Source organism: Symphalangus syndactylus, chromosome 1 (genome assembly GCF_028878055.3).
Source record: "Symphalangus syndactylus isolate Jambi chromosome 1, NHGRI_mSymSyn1-v2.1_pri, whole genome shotgun sequence".
NCBI classification, from domain to species: Eukaryota; Metazoa; Chordata; class Mammalia; order Primates; family Hylobatidae; genus Symphalangus; species Symphalangus syndactylus.
The window spans coordinates 10,358,259-10,373,361 of record NC_072423.2 but is presented as its reverse complement, the minus strand read 5'-3'; the positions used below and the strand labels follow the sequence as shown (position 1 = coordinate 10,373,361).

Here is a 15,103-nt window from a genome sequence, read left to right as displayed (position 1 = left end):
GGGGAAATGAGAGTGACAACTGATGGATATGAGGTTTCTTTTCGGGGTGATGAAAATATTTTGACACTGGAGACAGGCCGTGGTTACACAACATTGTGTATATGCAAAAAGCCATTGAATTGTACACTTCAAATGGGTGCACTGTACGGTAGGTAAGTTATACCTTTAAAAAGCTGTTACTTATTTTAAATGACGGGGCTGTTAAATACACACACACACGCACACACACACACAGGTCAAGTGGTCTGAAAGACAGTGTATCTTCCTACATACCCAGGAGGAGAAAGAGGAAGGGTTGGCTTCTTGCCCTGACTTTGCCATTTACTAGCTGTGTGATTTTTCATAAGTTCTTTAACTTCTCTGGGCTTTAGATAGCTTATCTGAAAAATGAGAGGCTGGAACTAAATAAATCCTCCCACATAAGAGTTCTATGATCTAGATTTAAAGTGGAGCTGTATCTGCTCATATGGAAATATGAGCTTAATTATGAAAACAGTATATATTGTACCTATTTAAGATCTATAACAATATATAAATTGTGGCTGTCTTATATGATGGGTGATTCGGGTTTTGCTCTTATCCTTGTATGCTTCCTAATTCTTTCATAGCAAGCATATTTTATGTTATACTTGGAAAAGCCTTATAAAAAACAAAAAACAATGTTGTATTGCATAGGTTAAAATGTGATAGCTTGATAGAAATACAAGCCTGTTAAATCTATAAATACAGATGCAAGACATTTGTAATTCCCCTGTGATGTATGGAGATATTTGAAATCCCTCCGTGTTTTTAAAATTGGGATTTTTTTTTTTTTATTTTTGGATGGAGTCTCACTCTGCTGCCCAGACTGGAGTGCAGTGGTGCAATCTCAGCTCACTGCAACCTCTGCCTCCCTGGTTCAAGCGATTCTCCTGCCTCGGCCTTCCGAGTAACTGGGGCTATAGGCGCCCGACACCACTCTCGGCTAATTTTTCTAATTTTTAGTAGAGATGGGGTTTCACCATATTGGCCAGGCTGGTCTTGAACTCCTGACCTCGTGATCTGCCCGCCTCGGCATCCCAAAGTGCTGGGATTACAGGTGTGAGCCACCGCAACCAGCCAAAATTGGGATTCTTCTATACGAATGAAGTTCTTTGTTTAAACGTGTTGTTTTCAAATTGAATGTGGTCCTTTGCACATAGTTTTGATTTGTATCATGTATGTGCATGTACTGAGTTAACTCACATAGACACAAAGGTGGCGAGGCGGCCTCTGGTGCCTCTTTCCCAATAAAAGGGAAATGGAAAAATACCGAATCTCCCAATTTCATATGCGAAACTCCGTTACTTACAATGAGTCTGGACTGAGAACAAGACGGAAAGCTACAGTGAGTAAGTTATACCATGCAATCAGTAATTTTTCTATGAAGGAGGTAATAAAACGGTGAAGACATTCTTTTTATTTTAGGATTCCGAACAAGGAAAGCAAGATTTACGAGAGCACTTCGATTAAATTATAAAAAAAAAAAAGCCTTTCTTTAACTGAAGTATTTTCAGTGAACATATTTGAAGTGGCATTTTATCTCTGTGAGCACGAAACAAAGGTCATGTATGTTAAAAAGTGAATACGAACATAATGGAAGATCTTACGTATGAGGGTGGGTTTTGGGGGGACCTCAAAAATCCATCCACAAGCGTCCCTCCAGGTGTTTGCTTGTTATGTCTGGAAAGGGTTTTGGAGGTCATGGTGGACCTTAGAACCCCCTCAGCAAATGTGGCTGCGACTGGCTTTTACTCTGGGAGACAAACTGCCCCTTGCAGTGTGAAGGGACCCACGATTAACACTCGTCCCTTTGCCTGTTACCCTGCACAATTAGAGGCAAGCAACAGGACTCTGAGGATGTTGGTTATTTCTGCAACTCGGACACACAGAGATGGAATTGGAGATGCATATGTTGTGTTAGGAGCACCCCCATTTTTTTTTTTTTTTTTTTTTTTTGCCTGGCGTCTTCATTGTCTTTGTTATTTAAATATCCTGTTGTGTACGTATAAAGACAGGAAGTGAGTTATACAAAACCTTACAACAACAACAGTATTGAGTGCCAGACAAGCAGATGTGCCTGGTGTTTGGGGAGTTGATATATATTTAGTTTTTTGAAAATGTTCAACAGTACCACATTTTCTCTGGGACAAACATTCTCAGTATTTCCAAAGAAGCATGGCAGCGCCGCATATTCTCCGGTTAATCACAGGCGCTTGGGCCTGGAACAGCAGACTTTAATTATTGAGCTTTCTGCTTTATTTGTGTTTCTTTCAGAAAACTAAAATCCTGCCTTGCACGGTCAGAGAAAGAGAGGTGGGATCGATGTCTTCTGTCTATTCCCTGGTGCATTGTTCCTGCCTGGCTCCGCGGGGCTTGATGCTGATCAGAATCTCCGTGCACACAGGCGAGGGATCCTCTTTCAGGTCCACACCGCCGCTGGTTGTCCCGAAACTGCAGCCCCGGCTGGTGTGGGAGAACGTCCTCCAGGGCTCACGCCCCCCACTCGGCAGAGAACTGTGGAGAGTAGCTCCTTCCTCTCTCGGGGAAGGGTCCACACCCCCTGTTCCCATCTGAGCTTTTTTTGTTGTTGTTCGCCCATTCCCACTTCCTTGGTTGTATTTTGGATTTAAGATTTTTAAAATCTGTACATTTTCCTACGTTGGGTAGTAAAAAAGAATTTTGATTTAGAGTAGAAAACATGTTTGTAACACCCCAAGGACTTAGCTTGTCGACTCTCGTGTTCATAAAATCAACTGGCTAAGATAGAGTAAAATGGCGTTTTAGGAGAGAGTATAACAATTATTAATTTTATTGACAACATTGAAAATGAGACTCTCCATTCCTAGCATAGTAAAGCAGCCCTTTTAATGGTCTCAAATGAAATGCTGAACTCTGAGATAGGAAATGGAGAGGAGTTTGAAGAAGACTGTTGAGCGTTCCCATTAGTTTCTGAGCTGGCTCTAAACGCCAGATAAAGAATGAGTCCTTCCTGCGGTGTGAGCCCCTCGGCTCCCTCCCCCTCCTTCTGGTGGACGGGAGCAGATAGGTTCCATTTTCTGCCTCTAAAATGATCTGGAGCCTCGTGATGCTTTATCTCTACAACCAACGCCACATAGTAATTGTGAGCCCCTACTTTTTACACAATGAATGTAGCTTTAGCTTAAACAGCACATTTCTCTTTAAAGTTTCTGAGAAGGATCTCAAATCTGACAAAATGTAAAAGGATATAAACTCAGATGTTTGGGGGAACATTTACTGCATTTTGCTTTTATGTTTTTCACGCTGACAATTTGCATATATTCATTCATTAGTTTGTTAACTTTAAGATCTACACATTTTAAAAGTCATGTTAAAATTAGAGAAAGTGATTCAAATGTACCATTTCAAAACAAAATCAAGAACAACCTAATTTCTTGTCACTGTTCCAGCTTCATTTTTTCTTTGCTTTTTTTTTGTTAGACTGTAAGAATTGTTATTTTGAAATCAGTGTGCACATTTTTGAGCAAATCTTTCTAAATAGCTATTTGTGTAAAACTTAAACTTAATAAGCTTCGGGGCAGCATTGTTCGGTGTTTGGATTGCAAGGTGCCCACCCTTTTCAAGTGGCATTAGTGAATCCCAGCTTAAAAAGCTTAATGAACAAGCACATCCCACTCAGGAGGCAGCCTTGTTAGAAACTACAATTTGGTCCAAAGGCAGCCTTTTTATGTATTTGATGTGCTGATTTCTCAGAATTAGGTAAACTATTACTGGAACTACTGATTTACGGTAGCATCACTTGAAAACATCATCTGGCCAGCTATGTTTTAAACACCTTAGCTTGATCTCTGTTTCTGGTTTTTTCTCTAACATTGAAAAAACAAATCAATGGTCCTTTGGCCACTTGAAGCCTTATTCTTTATTTCCCTTAAATAACATGAAACTTCAGGCATGCATTGCAGTACCATAATATGTGTAAATGTGTATGTATATATTTATAGATGTTATATTTATAGTTATAGTTGGATTTTAATAACATTCTCTTCCAGTTATGATTCTTCTTTGGTTATCATGTGCTCTAGGATTCCTACCCTTAGTGGTAATGTGATAACAAATGGATTCCTAAAGTAGTATTTAATGGCCTTTGGGTTTGATACAGCAACTGTTCTTATGTTCATTCACAGGCTTTGTAACAAAACACAGTCCAGTTTATTCCCAGCACCGTCATATGCCCTAGGAAATAATAGCTCCTGACATTTGTAGGATTAAAATATAGGATTAATGATCAGCTTTTAATGTGCAAATTAAGTATTCAGTCTGAGAGTATTCAGCCTTCCTGTTACCCATCTTATTTATCCCAAATTCCCTGTTGAAATAAGTGCAGGTAGAGAGTTTCCACCTCAGCCAGCAGGAATCACACTGGTAGAAAACTTCTAGACTTTTAGGATAAAACTAAAAAAAAGTAAGGAAGAATACTTTGGAAAGTAGCATATTTATGTTTCTACTGAAATGCCATCAAGATTTCAGAGCAGTTAACGATTAACTTTAAAAACTGCAAGGCCTGAATCTCAACCTAAAAAATAAAAAAGCTGACAGCTGAGCAGAGCTTCCTCCTCCCTGTTGAGTCCTATCCACTTATATGGGGAGAAAAGGGAAATGTATGGCTTTCATGTTCTAGTAGGAAAAAATCATCGTCTTGTTCTCAGTAAAACTGGGAAAGGTGCTTTTTTTCTGAAAACTACGGCATAGCTGCCTGCCTTCTTTAAAGGCTTAATAACGTTCTTTGTCAGTCTTCACTCATGGCAACGTATTTAGAGGCTACTTATATGCATCAAATTATATGGTTAAAAACCATTGCATATTTTCGTAACTAGAAAAAGCATTTTTAAATATAATGTTGAAAAGACTTTTCTATTGTCTATGCCACAAGGGGGGACATTTAATTTGCAACAGTTATCTGCATGGCAATAACAAGTTTCAGGACTGACATTTCTCCAGCTAAATGAAATCCCTTTCTTTCTTTATAATTTTTTTTTTCATTTTCAAATAACCTCCTTCCTGCCATTTTGGTGAGTTTTAGGTTTTGGGAGTCTACTGATTTATTACAGCATACAAGCTGGATTGGCGAGGCTTTTTCACTGGTATCATGTTTGAAATTACTCTGCGGTCTCAGTAACATAAGTTGACTGGACACATGCATCCCAGAACAGCAGCCCTCGCGGAGGCCTTCAAGAGCCACACACAGAAGTAAGAGCCTGCCTCACACTTGCCACCGGTGCGTCCATGAAAGGAACACTGTCATGCACACTCTCCACTTCAGCAACTCACAGCGCCTCCCCGTCCTTCTTTATATCGTAGTATGCAGAGGCTAACAGGATCTTTATACCATAGTATGCAGAGGCTAACAGGATCTTTATACCATAGTATGCAGAGGCTAACAGGATCTTTATACCATAGTATGCAGAGGCTAACAGGAAAAGTCAATTCAACTACTTGAGAACTTTGGTCCTAACAAACTACTTCTAAATGTCTCCGCGAGATTCCTTTTGTTATTTCAATAACAATGCCAATTTAAAAGGATACCTCTGATTTCTAACAATCCAAAGCAATATATTGCTGAGACCCTTTGAGAAACTTAAACCACATATAAATGAACCTTACAGATTCTCTTTTCAGTGCATTTAGATAGCCATGGGAAGCAGAGGTTTCAGAGAAGCGGGTTTAAAATGAATAGGGCATCGCAAAAAGTATAGAAGACTATAAACATTATGACGCACACATTGACTTTCAGATAACAGCCTTGATTTCAACCAGTGAAAATCCTAGGAAACTTTTTAACCAAGACTAAACTCTTTTAAATGAGCATTCAGCCAGAGCGCCATGTGTTTATCACGGGGCAGGGAGATTTGGGGGAGTGGGAGCGTGGAGGAGTTGAGTGAAGGAGGTTAGGGTGAGTCCTGTGCGCACAGAAGGCCGGGCCTCCTCGCCCTGCTGCAGCCACCTCCTTTCATGCTGAATCAGCCTCCTCTTCAGGCACAGAACCGTCTGTGACTAAGTGGGAACTTCGTTCCCCGCACAGCAGCAGTGAGGTGCTCCTGGGCCGGCCCAGGGAGGTCTGTGTGCTTCTCGGCCACTACCTTTTCCCGTTTGTTTTGAAAGCAAGCAAAGCAGCCATTCCTGAAACGCTGCGCCTAGGAGCCTGGGAGCTCTGGCGTCCCAGGCCACATCCAAGAGACCACCTCTCTTGGATAAATCAAGCGCTTCAGAGAAATCCTTGCTTATTCGATAGAGACCATTTAAAAATTGTATTATTTACAATAATACAAATAATTGTTATAACACCCATAATGACAAAAACTGGCAAAGTTATGATGCATTTATTTTCCTTTCTCTTTCTTTTTTTCTTTCTTCCTTTTTTATCTTTCTCTTCTTCCTTCCTTCCTTTTTCTTTCTCTTCTTTCTTTTTCTGTCTTCCTTTCTTTTTTCTTTCTCTTCTTTCTCTTTCTTTCTCTCTCTTTCTTCTTTCTTTCATTCTTTATTTCTTCCTTTTCTTTTTTTTTTTTTCTGAGATGAAGTCTCTGTCACCCAGGCTGAAGTGCAGTGGCCTGATTAGGGGTTACTGCAGCCTTGAACTCCTGGACTCAAGTGATCTTCCCACCTCAGTCTGCTGAGTAGCTGGAATTGCAGATAACACCGCACCACACCCAGCTAATTAAAAAACAATTTTTTTTTTTTTTTTTTTTTGCAGAGATAGAGTCTTGCTATGTTGCCCAGGCTGGTCTCAAACTCTGGACTCAAGTCATCCTCCTATCTTGACCTCCTCAAGTTCTGGGATTATAGGAGTGAGCCACTGTGCCAGGCTGGTATTTTTATTTTCTTATTTTCTTTTTTGAGACAGAATCTCGCTCTGTCACCCACACTGGAGTGCAGTGGCGCGATCTCAGCTCACTGCAACCTCCACCTCCCTGGTTCAAGCAATTCTCCTGTCTCAGCCTCCTGAGCAGCTGGGACTACAGGCCGCACACCACCATGCCCGGCTATTTTTTTTTTTTTTTTTTTTTTGGAGACGGTGTCTAGCTCTGTCACCCAGGCTGGAGTGCAATGGCACAATCTCGGCTCACTGCAAGCTCCGCCTCCCAGGTTCATGCCATTCTCCTGCCTCAGCCTCCCAAGTAGCTGGGACTACAAGTGCCCGCCACCACGCCCAGCTAATTTTTTGTATTTTTAGTAGAGATGAGGTTTCACCATGTTTGCTAGAATGGTCTCGATCTCCTGACCTTGTGATCCACCCACCTCAGCCTCCCAAAGTGCTGGGATTACAGGCGTGAGCCACCGCGCCCGGCCCCCCAATTTTTGTATTTTTAATACAGATGGGGTTTGACCATATTGGTCAGGCTGGTGGCGTTCTTATTTTCTATAGTACATATCTTATATAAGAAAACTAGGCCAGGCGCGGTGGCTCATGCTTGTAATCCCAGCACTTTGGGAGGCCGAGGCGGGCGGATCACGAGGTCAGGAGATCGAGACCACGGTGAAACCCCGTCTCTACTAAAAATACAAAAAATTAGCCGGGCGTGGTGGCGGGCGCCTGTAGTCCCAGCTACTCGGGAGGCTGAGGCAGGAGAATGGCGTGAACCCAGGAGGCGGAGCTTGCAGTGAGCCGAGATCACGCCACTGCACTCCAGCCTGGGGGACAGAGCAAGACTCCGTGTCAAAAAAACAAAAAACAAAAAACAAAAAAAAAACTCCACTATTTATAACTCTATTGAATAACTATCAAAAACATTCAGAGATTGTCGAGACTAACTGGAAAATTAATATTATTTTTTAAACTAACTGAAAAGCCTGATAAAAGGCACCTGAAACTATTCTACCAGCATGTTGTTACTGCGAGGTTGTTCAAGACAGCTTTGGGGTTTTCAAACCTTAAATCAAGTAGAATTGAAAAGTTGACAGAAGCACAGAAATCCACACACACATGACTAAATTCAAGAGTGTTTTGCAAGAAAAGTGACTGAGATATGTCACAAAAAGTAGGCAAGGAAGATAGATACAACTTCACAATTAACGTCATAGTTCACACATTGGACCATGATCAGTTTATATTTAACAAAGTCACAAAATACTGAATGCTTTATATGTTTCCATATGATTTTTGCGTTTAGAAAATGTTTGTAAATTGCCTATCTAAAAAAAAAATCAGACTTTCTTTAAATGAAAATTTCCATTTACTTCTTCATCAAATAGTTGTGTTTTCTAATTTATCTGTGGTTCTTTAACCAAGAACAAATATATCATTAGAAAGAAATAAAAATAAAAGACATAAATGATACCTACAAAAGCAAAACGTAGAAGCCTGTTTATCGGGTACTCAGAGGGTTGGATAGGCAATTTTCTTATTTTAGAAACCATAAAAAGAACGATGTATTAATTAATTTATTAATTCTTGAGTGAAACTGCCCCAGCGAGTAGCTGTGTGCCAGTGCCAGTGAAGGACCAATTATTATTCACCCCACACATGACAATATGGAGAGTGCTACCGGAGAGGACGCCAGGGCTTTTCACCGAGTCCTTGCTGCTGTTGGACTCTCAATGGTTTGCTCTGTTTTCTTGATTTAGCCATAAGACCGTGATCTGGGGTTTAGGACAGCAATATTTTTACAAAAGGCGCACTAAACCTCCCACATCTGCACAGCTCTCCTGACGATCTGATCTGCACCCAACGCCGTGTTTTCCTGAGAGTAATATGTCCGCTGTGTCTTTAAAAGAACCACTGTGTCAGCTTTCATCTCGCTGTTTGCACTTTTACCTGTAATCTGATTGTGGGGAGAAAAGGAGAACTTGGGTATCCCTCCCTGGCACCCTGTTACCAATAGCATTTGTTTAGTTAGTAATTCTATCTCGGCCGGGACTTTTCCCATTCGCTGGGTTTGTTGCACTCTGTGTACATAGCTGCATCTCCATGGCAATGGAAAAACATGATGCTGGAGATTCAAAAGGGGGCGAGGGAGTGGAGGAAACACTACCCTCAGGTCCCAGCCTCCCGGGAGGGGCTGGGCTAATTTATATGTCAAGTTAAGGGATGTTGGGACTCAGAGATCAAAGAAGGTCAAAACTGGGCTCTTGGAATGGGAGATATTTATTGTGTTTAATATAAATACACATGTGTCCAAGAAGAGAAATTGCAACCTTAAAAGGCATGTAGATTGTGATTGGTAAACATAAATAACACATCTGAAAATGGGTAGATTGCTAAAATTAACAGGCACTTTTAAAAGCTGTCTTAATTTAAATCAGGATAAATTAAGACAGTGACAACCTCAATTGAAACTGAAAATACAAATCACTTGAAAACGTTAAGATTTCTAACTAGACTTTAGAAATGTCTTGTAATACCTTCTGACTGTAAATGCACTTTAGACATTTCTGGTTTCACTCCTCAGCTACATATGTTTTGTTATTAAGAGCATTTGTTTCATACCATTAACAATACAGCACTAGTTTGACAAATTGTGGTATGGGGGTGTGAGTGCCTGATGGAGAAAGGGGCTTTGTCTTTTGGGGGGCCCATTAGTGAAGCAATTAATAAGCCTATAGAAAAACTGATATGATGGGAAATGACTTCTATTCAGTTAACTCGATTATTAGTGCTAATTGGGGCCAGGTGAAGCATGGATAATTGAAATTCACAGATAATCCAAAAACCTCTATTTAACCAATAACTTCAGACTTCTTCCCCATCAAACCAATTACCAGAGGAGCTAACAAATAGAAAAAGGATTAAATTGAATTTCACTTCCCCCAAAGATTACCACTATGATGTCTTTTTTATTGATTAATTTAGAGCAAGAGCCAAAGATTAACTATATTTTAGAGACTAAATTACAGATAGTCCCCAGCAATTAAAAAGAAAAAGATTATATTCCAAAGGTTTGTTTATAAATCAGTTACTTCAGTTACTTGAAGCTCAGAATGCTTTTTCTCATAGAACAAAGCAGTCGACTGGGGTAAGGTACCAAGGTAGACACAGAGGTCAGCCAGTAACCCAGTGACACTGGAAATATATTTAAGATTCTCAGCTCCTTAGTCAAGTTCCTTTGAATCCTAAATCCTTACCCTTCAACCCCTAAATCTCTCTGAGCCTTAAATCTATTTTTTTAACTGAAGTAAAACTCACATAGCATAAAATAAAAAGTGTACAATTCAGTGGCACTTAGTGCATTCACAGTATTATGCAACCATCACCTCTAGTTTCAAAACACTGTCCTCATGCAGAAAGGAAAGCCCTCTTGGACCCATTAGCAATCATTCTCCATCCCTGACTCCTCCAGACCCTGGCCACCTTGGATCTGCTTTCTGTCTCTATGGATTTGCCTATTCTGGACATTTCATACAACTGGGCTCATAACAATCTGTGGTATTTTTTGCCTGACGTCCTCCACTCAGTATAAGGCTTTCAAGGTTCATCCACATTGTGGCATGTGGCATGTGGCAGTGTTTCACTCCTTTTCGTGAGTGAATAATATTCCATCGGGGGGATACAGCACACTTTACTTATCCATTCACCCATGGAAGGATGCTTGAGTTGTTTCCATTTTGTGGCTACTGTGAATGCTGCTGCCATTAAAACTGATTTTGACCCTGTGGTGGCATAAAGAGCTCATCAGGGTGAACTGGAAGGGGTGTGCCCAGCACTGGTGTCTGGTCAGGCAAACCCTCACCCTTTGAGAGAGGAGTCAGTGGGAGACACCTCTCAAGTCTCCATAATGAGGGGCAATTTCAGGCTGGGACAACATGGTGGAGGAAGGACCTCTTCAGAGAGGAAGTGCACATAAGGGCCAAGGACCTAGAAAGACCTGTGGGGCCTGTGGAGAGCATGCACGTCCCTCAGATTAAAGCTGGTTTGAGGCCGGGCACCATGGCTCACGCCTGTAATCCTAGCACTTTGGGAGGCCAAGGCGGGTGGATCACCTGAGGTCAGGAGTTCAAGACCAGCCTGGCTAACAAGGTGAAACCTCGTCTCTACTAAAAATACAAAAATTAGCCGGGTGCGGTGGCACACAACAACAACAACAAAAAAAAAGCTGGGCTGAGTGCAGAATCAGTCCAATCCAGGGAGAAATCTGGCAAATACTCTTGGCCAGCTCCTGCTTTTCTGAAAACATAGGTGCCAGAAGAGCATCCGGTAGCAGCTGCCAAGTTCAATACTAAGACTCCACTCCACAGACAATTCTGTCACCCCATTGTGGGTGTCCTGGATGCCCAGAAAACCCACATCTCTTGATAAAGTCCTCCTGTGGTAAGTCTGCAACCCCTCTGCACCCAGCCCCTGTGCTGACGCCCCCTCTGCACCCTGCATCTTCGCCAAGTGGGGAGAGATGCATTCCAGAACTCCAGTGGCAGGATCTGCCCTTGCTGGGATCATGCAGACTTGGCATTTTCCAATACTTACTGTTGCCTGAGGTTTCTTATAATAGAGCAGGAGGAGCGACACAACTTCTCGTTTTGTAATTTGGTACGTATCTATGTGTTTTATACATACATGTTATGTGTGTATCTATATGTACGCACAGCGATACATACATGTATATGTATACGTATATATGTATGTCAGAGAATACCTAAATATATAATCGTATGAAACAAGCTCTATTTATCCCTGTTCCATAAACTTCATATCAATTCAATAAATAAAATTTGTTCAAAATCCAATCATCACAACACATTAACATTTAATTTTTCCCTATTTTCTCTGTCATTGAATATTAAAGGTTTTGCTTTTTTTTTTTTTTTTTTTTTTTTTACTATTTCACCTCTTTTCTAGGTAGTCCATAATTTTAAAACAATATATATGGCACCATTTGGTCTTCACAGCTTTCAAGACAGGACTGTCAAGGCAAGGACACTCCTTAGGGGACCCTGTCTCATAAAGTCAAATTATGCGGGATGAGTCAGGGATGCAGGGGCTAAAAACAGTGTCCCTTTAAAAATGTGCATGCCTTTCAAATGGAATAAGTAAAGTACTTGCAGATGCAAATGGTTTCAAGTTTCACTGGAGACCCAGCGAGAGCGGCTGTTCTCAAAGTTGCCAGGCAGTGTGGAAACAACCGCTGAGGGGCACACAGTGAGGCGGCCACTGGCTGTGTGTCCTTGGGGAAGCCCCTTCTGCGGTCCCCTCCATTGTCTGCGTGACAAAGTGGACATAGAACTCCCCCATCTGCTGCCCAGGGCGGGTGAGGACCTTGCACACACACGGCGTGTTTGTGAGCTGCGCAGAGTGGGGTCTCCCTGGCAATGGCCACAGCCTCCAGGGGCACTGACACCTCCCGTCTAACTGGTAGACAGTTTCTGCCTCTTCCTGTTTAGGGATTGGAGAGGGAAGCGCGTCTGGATGACTGCTAAGGTAAATATGGGATGGGCAGAACGTCTTCCCTTTCTTCTCTCCCTTCCCACGCACCTGCCTGGCTCCCTGGCTCTCCCGCCATGGCCGGAGTCAATGTGAGCTGCAAAGTCCATATGTGAACAGCTGTGGGCAAGTCGTGCAACAGTACTCATGGGACTTACTACGCATCTAAGCCGCTGAACTTCAGCTGGACCCCAAATGGCCTTGGTCACGTTTTGTTTCTGTTTTGTCATTTCCGGCTGAATCTCCCACAGTCTCAGCCCTGCTCTCCTTGCTCTGCCTTCTCCTCCCCACAGCTTCTTTGCAGATAACACCCTGGCCGTATTATGCAACTGAACCCATTATTATCCGGGGGAAACTTACCCTCCTCTGCTCTCTACATCTTCCTTCTCCTTCTGGTTTTGGAGAAAGAGGAGCTCCTTTCCATCAATAAGGTCAACCTCTTCCTGTTTCCTTTCTTCCTCGTTATTTTCCACTCCTCGGTTTTGGATTCTTCTCTCAGTCAGCAACTATATCCGAATTCTTCCAGTTGTAAAACCAACAAATGAAAGGCCTCGTGCACCAAGGCTGCTCCCGCGTGCGGCCAACCCAGCTGTGTGGCCTTGGCCTGAAGCACAGCCCCGCTGCCACCTTCCTGCACTCCGTGGGGGAGACGGGCGGTGCACACTACCCAGAAGCGGAATGTGCGTTTCACAGAAAATGACCAATTTAAAGAGAAAATTAAAGCAGAAAAGGGGGTGAGAATGGCAGACGCGTGTGTGGGCACCACAGCGCACATGCTAGGATCCTGAGTTGCTGTTGCTAAGGCCCGCGTGTTGGTGCGCGTGCGCATGCGTCCCCACCACCTGAAAGCTTGCTAGTGCCTGTTTCCCCGGCAGTAGACCCATGGGTGAATTTACTCTCTTCTCTGTGTCTTTCTATATTTTCCATGCTTTCTGTGACGAACATCATCATACATATCGCTACTTCTTTTTTTTTTTTTTTTTCTTTTTTTGAGACAGAGTCTCGCTCTGTCGCCCAGGCTGGAGAGCAGGTGGCGCCATCTTGGCTCACTGCAAGCTCCGCCTCCTGGGTTCACGCCATTCTCCTGCCTCAGCCTCCCGAGTAGCTGGGACTACAGGCGCCCGCCATCACGCCCGGGTAATTTTTTGTATTTTTAGTAGAGACGGGGTTTCACCGCGTTAGCCAGGATGGTCTCGATCTCCTGACCTCATGATCCGCCCGCCTCGGCCTCCCAAAGTGTTGGGATTACAGGTGTGAGCCACGACGCCCGGCCACATATCACTTCTTCCATTGTGCATTTACTGCACACCAAGCACTTCTATTGGGCGTTCACTACACACCAACCCTAAGTAAGGGCTTTCTGTGCATGTTCTCATTTCATGCTTATGACACTCTGAGAATTAAGACCATTTTGACCCCTGTCTTACAGATGAGGAGGCTGAGGCCTAGTGCTCCTAGAGGGCTTGGTCAAGAGCAGGAGGCGGAGGTGGTGGGAGGCTGTTCCCCTGCGGTGAGTGCTCACACGGTCAGCTGTGGTTTCCACGCAGAGTCTCACAGGCCGGTGCTCTCAGGAGCCACACCTGAAGAATGGCAGGACCCAGGGTGGGCAGAAGAGGCAGGTGAACTGAGGAACAGTTGCAACAGAGGCCTCGGCCAACCCTATGGAGGGCCCTGAATCTGAGAGCCCTGAGTCGCTCCACCTGAGGCAGGAGGCCAGGTGTTGCACCCATGCGCTGGCCACTCGCTGGGCATAGGCTGTGTCCAGGGAGGTTACCCGTGCTTGGGTGAGCTTCCCTTCAAGGAGAGTCCCCAGATAGGGGGTGTCAATAGTCGACACTTTGTGCAGCTGGCAGGACAGCGCTTCTTTGAGGGGGACTCTGGGTGGCCCACTACAGTGTCTACCACAAATGCCTACCTGGTCTCCAGGACACATTCAAATCTCGCCACCCCCAGGAGGCCTTCCTAGATTCCCACGGATCAGAACAGGCCTGGGATGCTCTCTTCCCATGTCCCTCAAGCTTGCTTGAGCTGTCTCAGACATGACAGCTGTTGTGGGTTTGAAAGGCTCTGCCACTAGACTGTGATTCCCTGGGGAAGCAATAATCCCCTTTGGGGACATCACTGACTTCAAAATGGTTAAGGGTAATAGGCAAAAGACCTGCTTCTGTGGCCAGGCAGCGTGCCTTGGGTGTCACGTGTACCTGGCTGGGAGTTGTCTAGGGATGACTTTGGGCTGCAGTTGGTGTTCCTGGAAGGCCACAAGACATGGCTGCTCTTCCAGAGTTGGTGTGGGTGAGTCCGCTGGGAGTGCTGGCTCTTTGGAGTTCACACTGCTTGGAGGGTTCTGCCCCCCAGTGTAACTCACCCAAACTCACTAAAGCAGCAAATGGCAGCTCCAAGACTTAGCCTCAGGGAGGTGGACATCAGAAGGCATTTGATGAGGAAAGGACTCAGGTGCGGCCGCACCTGGCTATCTGTGGGTGAGGGCCTGGGCAGTTGGGTCCTGGGCAGATGGGTCCTGGGTAGGTGGAGTAGGTCTTGGGCAACTCGGTCTTGGACAGGTGGAGTGGGTCTTAGGCAGGTACATCCTGGGTAGGTAGGTTCTTCTGGGCAGGAGGGGTGGGTTCTGGGCAGGTGGGTTCTGGGCAGGTGGATTCTGGGCAGTTGGATTCTGGAATAGGTGGGTCCTGGGCAGGT

General features: G+C 43.9%; 1 protein-coding gene and 1 long non-coding RNA gene across 2 annotated transcripts in view; one reads left to right on the top strand and one right to left on the bottom strand.

The window, feature by feature from the left end:
* ZNF516 (zinc finger protein 516) overlaps positions 1 to 12,976 on the bottom strand; it is a 171,166-nt gene extending 158,190 nt beyond the window's left edge. Inside the window, exon 1 of the mRNA XM_055296175.2 lies at positions 12,767 to 12,976. The gene's annotated coding sequence lies outside the window, so the exon portion shown is untranslated. The remainder of the gene's footprint in view (positions 1 to 12,766) is intronic.
* Positions 12,095 to 15,103, top strand: part of LOC129491730 (uncharacterized) — a 30,265-nt gene continuing 27,256 nt past the window's right edge. The window contains exons 1-2 of the long non-coding RNA XR_008660600.2: positions 12,095 to 12,403; positions 13,836 to 13,916. This is a non-coding gene — a long non-coding RNA (uncharacterized lncRNA). The remainder of the gene's footprint in view (positions 12,404 to 13,835; positions 13,917 to 15,103) is intronic.